Genomic DNA, 6,398 nt, shown 5'->3' on the forward strand with positions numbered 1-6,398 from the left:
AAACCTCTAATCACACTGCACTTGCATCTTCAGACCCATGTAAATGACCTGGCTTGGGGGTCATATGCATCACTTCTGCTCACAGTTAGTTCATTGACCAGAACAAGTCACCCATTTGTTTGAGTAGCTGACACATAGCAGGCTCTGAATAACCAATCTTTTAAAAGATTAAATGAAAACAAATTAGAGTGGTTACTCAGTAATGAGTTGTTTTTGTTAGATGGGAAAATTATCAGATATAAACTTTAAAATGCACATTTTGCTGAAGTTCAGCAAGGATATTTAAGTAATTTTTGTGATTTTACCAAGCTTTATATTTCTTATTTAAATTAAACTTTTCTTTGAGGACTTCCTTTGGTTTTATATACTTTTATTTTGCCTAACTCAGTTGCATTTTATACCTTTTCAGTCTTTAAAAATTGTAACACATTTTCCATGGAAACAACCTTTGTTTGCTACCTAGTTATAAATAACTTCTTTCTGGTGATTCTTTTTTTCTTACAATTACTTAACAAAGACAATGGTGAACTGTTTGTTTTTTCCTGAAAAGCAAATGAACATAATACTACATACTTAGTTAACTGTAGATCAGCATAGGATATGACTCCGAGGGCTTATGGAAAAACGGCACACTCACTCCTTAAAAGAAATTAAAAAAATAATGCTAAAGATATTTAAGGTTTATCCCTACATCCTCTTGAAACTGCTTATATCTTAGTCAATTAATTCTATTGTCATTCGGAAAAATACCTCATAAACTTAAATTTGCACATAACATTAGTGGCATACCTCACTCATGCCCACATTCTGATAGCCAGAATGGAGCAGGATTACTGGGTGTAGCAGATACTGTTTTAATGCCCCACTCATATGCTCTTGGACCTTACCATTTTGGTATACAGATGCTGAAGACTTCCATTTACCAGCACCTGCATTTCTATATCTGAGGGCTTTCTGGCTCCTGGAGCCTGTTCTGTCTATGAACAGTGTAGGCAGAAGTCTGGGAAATTAATCCTTCCCCTGCACTCAGAGTAGATCTCAACCAATGACTAAGGGGCTTATGTATACTCCAGGTCCCTCACCCTTGAGGTGGGTTTATCTGAGGCACTGTGTCTTAGACTTCCCCAGAGAGATTTATTCCAGTTGCCCACAGTAGCAATTTAAGAATGCATCCTTAACTGTCTTCCTTATTCTTCGGTCTCACTTCCCCACTCCATACTGATGTTTCCTGGAATCATCTCTGAAATAGACTACTCAAATTTAAATTCTTATCTCAGGCTCTAAGACCGTGGATCATGGGATCTACATAGATCTGTATGGCCAGTTTGCTCTCAGGGTAGCTGTACCCATTCACACTCTCACATGTGGTTCCTACTTCTCAATGACATTGACAACTTTTAGATTCATCTCATAGTTTTATTTTTTCTGTGATAACTAGTGAAACCCATTTCTTCATACACCTGTGGGCCATATGGTATTCATACCTTTGGATTTCCCACTTATGCTCTTTTCCATTTTTCTATTGGGTTACCTATATTTTTCTTGATTTGGAATATTTCCCTGTATATTTTAGATATTAATTCCTTGTTGGTTTTAGATGTTGTGTATCTTCTAGTCTATCAAGTATCTGTTAAATTCTTGACGTAAATCTGTATGTATGGTGTCCTTTATAGACTTAATTTTGATGTAAAAAATACTATATATATTTATTATATATTAAGATATATAATGCTTTTTGAGGGGGTCTGGTTTACAAAGTTATTCCCACACCAAAGCCACAAAGACATTATTCTCCATGATCTCCCTCTTCCTATGCTAGTACCAGAGTAATGCTAGTACCATTCTAGCAGAGTGACTATCTCCCTGTCACATGACAGATTGTCTGGAAGCAGAATCTGAGATGGACTTTGGGATGTAAAAGGTTTACTAAAAATTAGCACCTGTGAAAGGGAGGGGAAGGAAGTAGAATTGGGCAGAGAAAGTAATTGAACTAAGATGCAGGTTGATAAAGCCTCTGGCAACCCAGTGAAGCGCTTTGGAACAAATACTATTAATCATCAGAGTGTCCTGCATCAGGCTGAAATGGCCAGACTTTTATAGCTCACTTGCCCTCAGTCGCCATATCCTGGCAGCCCTGGAAGGATGTGACCTTGGGCAAGAGAGTTCCCAGCAGATGAGGCTGACCCTGAAGCAGCTGCCCTCCCTGCAGCTGGGCAGTGAGTTCTTCCTCAAAGGAGGATGTAGGCTGTACATCTCCATGTCTAACATACTCTTCTTTGTTCTTCTTTTTAAAAATTGACATCATAATTATTCACAGATCTTTATTTTTCTTTATAAATTCTGGAAGTTTTTTTTTTGTGTTCCTTTTGGAATTTTGGTTGGAATGGCACAGAATGTATGCCATTCAATGTGAGGAGAATTGACATCCACTGGGTAGTGGTGTACCAAGTAGACGACATTTGGGTGGTGGCCAAACAGGTGATGCTCTGGAGAAGGAACTGCAGAAGTAACAGGTCAAGGAGGCAGCCAGTGTAATCAGGGGATTGTTAAATACAGAGGGGATCAAGCAAATAATTATATATATGTTGAAATCAATATGAAAAAAAATATATGGGAGCCTGGTTTCACTGTCAAAAGGGGATTTACAAATATAGAGCAGGGAAAGTCTTACAAGTACTCAGAGGTGCTGGATTGGCATCGACTGCATCAGTGTAAACTCACCGTTTTTAAATATATTTAGTGATAGGTTTAGAAATAGAGATAAATATAGGCATACACATACATATATTTCCTAGCTCTGACAGCTGAAAGAACCTAGGCGCCATGATACCCCCATAGCAGTAAACACAGAGAGCCTAGATCTAGCTTTCTGATTCCAGAGCCGAGGCAGAGAAAATACAAAATGAGCCTAGAACAACTAGTTGTACCAGAAAGTAAGGAAATGTTTATAGAATGATGGGGATATGCCAACAGGACAAAGAGTCAGCTTGAAGGGACTCCCATTGGCCAAATCTGGGACAATTTGAACATGAAAATAAACAGCTATAGTAAAACATTACAACCTATTGAATGAGATAGGAGTCCATACTGAAATAAATAAGTGAATAAATGAATAAATAAATAAATAGAAGGGAAAACTCTTCCTTATATTAGAATGTTAACTAGTAACTACAGAAGAAATGATGGACTGAGAAAATCACCATTTAATCATAATCACTGCGATGAGTGATTCGGACAGCAATTAATGGATGTTAAGGCTGGTGGGAGAGGTGAGGAACAGAATATTGGCATAATCTCAGAATATCTCCCTACAAAATATTTATCATGTACAAAGGAAATAATGTGATTTTTATGGTGGAAAAGACCACCTGACTAGATGAGCAAAGTTCTCATCACAGTGGTGTGAAGAGTTGACATCATGAGCCCCCAGGGAGATGCAAAGAAGAGCCCAGCCCCATTTCTGTGGTTTTCTTGTAAAAATGTATGTCCTGAGTCTAGTCATGAAGAACAGTAAATGGACCCAGTTGAGGATCATCCTATGGAATGAAAGGCCTGTTCTTTTAAAAACTGTCAAGGTCATAAAAAACAAGGAAAGACAGAAATTGTTCCAGATTCAAGGAGAGTGAAATACATGACAATTAAATTCAACGTAAGTTCCTAGATGGGATTTTGGACCAGAAAAGGAAAAAAGACATCGTTGGACAGAGAGTGAAATTTTAATGGAGTCTGTGTTGTATCAATGTTGATTTCCTGACTTGGAAGTTTATGTAATGGTTATGAAGGAGAGCGCCTTTGTTTTGTGGATATACGCACTGGATGTTTAGGGCTGATAGGGTATCAAGTCTACACATTTTTATAAGATTGTTCATAAAAAGACTCAACCAAAACAATGAGACCATATATATAGATACAAACACAGAGTGAAAGCAGATGTGCTAAGATATTATACTTAGGGAATCTAAGTGAAGAGAATATGGGAGTTCTTGCAACTTCTCTGTAATTTGAAATTATTTCAAAATACTTATGATACATATTCATATCTATTTATTTATTTGGCCATGCTGCACAGCTTGTGGGATCCTAGTTCCCCAACCAGGGATAGAACCTGGGTCCCAGCAGTGAAAGCGCCGAGTCCTAACCACTGGACTGCCAGGGAATTCCCATACAGATTCATATATAAAATAAACATAAAAACATATGTCCACACAAAAGTTTGTGCACAAATATTCATAGCAGCATTATCTATAATACCCAAAAAGTGAAAACAATCAAAATATCCATTAACTGGAATGGATAGGCAAAACATCATATATCTGTACAATGAAATATTATTTGGCAATAAAAAGGAAGTAGGTATTGATACATGCTACAACGTGGATGAACCTTGAAAATACTGTGTTCGGTGAAAGCAACCAGTCACAAAAGACCACAAGTTGTAGGATTCCATTCATGTGAAATGTCTACAATAAGAAAATTCATAGAAACCAAAAGTAAATTAGCTGTTGCCAGGGGTTGAGGAGAGTGGGGGAAATGAGGAGTGGCTGTTACTTATTTGGGCTTCCAATTCCATACCTCAAATTAGAGAATCTATACCTTATTTTAGAGTTGATCTCTGAAGTCTCTAGGATCCTCTTAATCTATATGTCTGAGACTCGTAAAGAGATTGTGTTGAGGAAGTAATACCCTTGACTTGATGATTTTTAAACAACTTATATGGGGTTATTGGAAAATATATTAATTATTAACTCATTTTAGAGTAGCATGTTGTTCATTTATTTGAAACTTTATGAAACATGCTTCCAAAAACCATAGGAACTTGGTTAAAAGCTAGCAAAGACTCAAACGCACCACCTAGCGGTGAAGACAGGAAGTTTCAGATTGGTGATATAAGACGTCTTGCCATCACACGCACAGGACGGCTGCCCATAGTAATCTTTTATCTTGTATTTGTCCTGTCCCCTCATCACTCAGGATAGTTTCACGTACACAGAAACCCAATACTTCCTGACTTAATAGTTTGTTCATTTGACGTACTTTTAATCCAGCGAAATATTGTTGACTTCTGAGAATTGTGGGAAAATCATTGGTTTTAAGATTTGCGGGGCTGAAGGTGCCTTTCTATTCATACACCTCAAACCCTTCCTACCTAAGAGGCCCACCTAGTTTATCTCTTTGTGGATGGACACGCCACTCCACAAGCGCCTGGTTCAGAGAACCAGGACCACTGCCTTTGAAAAGACAAAAATCTATACTCCAATGGGATCCTTGATGTCAAGTATTTAACGACTTTTGTTTTACCTACTACAGAAATTAAAATTGTCTTCAAATTTAAATTTAAATATCTAAAAGCAGGAACGCACCATCCTTAATCTTAAACCCCAAAAGCAGGAAAGAGGTCAGAATCCTAGGGTACTGGGCCTATTGGTAAAGAGGGGTCTATGTTGTTTTTTCTTTTGGTTTTGCATTCCGCTCCCGTTCCTCCTGCCCCCGCACTTTCTCCTTTCCTTTTTCACTCCATCTTTTTTCTCTCTTTTCTCTTTCTCTCCCAAATAACAGTCAAGTAATTAAAATCAGCACCATGTTTAAATGGAACAGGTCACTACCTGTTAAATCACCTGCACAGGGTGATTTAATTATCCCAGGTTTTCACCTGAAAATCCCCTTCGCCATCGAAAATATTTCTCTTCGAGTTCTTTCCTGAAATATTAAGCTAATTTCCAACACTCTGCTTTAATTATTGTTAATTAAGCATTCTTTCGAAATATCATTCTCACTTTAGCACAATTTTTTTAAACCCCTTTCCACACAACACAGGAGGGCTTCTGAATACACCAGTTTTAGAATTTTGCCTGTGATCAGCCTTGCTAATAGAAATCTCCTGGTTTTTAAATATTAACTTAAAACGTTTGATTTCAATTTTTTACTGGGTTTACGAATGCCGGCTGCCTTTCAATGACTTAAAATGTATCCTCACCTTTGAAAACTCTAGGGCTCAGTGCCTCCACGGGCATCCAGGCATTTATTCTTAATTCTGCTTCTTAAATAGGCTCCGGGGAGGAGCGGTTTCGATCTAGAAGTTCAGGGAAGCAGTTACCACAGAACTTGCAACAGTTGGTGTCAGGCGATAGGCAGGTTGGAAGTGATAAATGGGGCTGGTTTAAGAAACAAAAAGCCCCGGGAAGGGAAAGGAAGGGACAGCCGTGGCCTTGGGGGCTGTCAGCACGGGGCCGGCGGGGCCCAGCTCCGGCCGCTGGAAGGCGCCTTCTGGAAGGCCAGAAGCGTCAGCGGCCGCTGAGACCGCAAGGCGGGAGATCGCGCACCGCTGGGTGCGGGGCGGGCGCGCGCCCAAGCCGCCCCCCGGGCCACGCCGGGGCCACCGCGAGGTGAGGCCGGCCCTG

This window comes from Neophocaena asiaeorientalis, unplaced genomic scaffold, assembly GCF_003031525.2.
Source record: "Neophocaena asiaeorientalis asiaeorientalis breed wild unplaced genomic scaffold, Neophocaena_asiaeorientalis_V1.1 scaffold240, whole genome shotgun sequence".
NCBI lineage: Eukaryota > Metazoa > Chordata > Mammalia > Artiodactyla > Phocoenidae > Neophocaena > Neophocaena asiaeorientalis.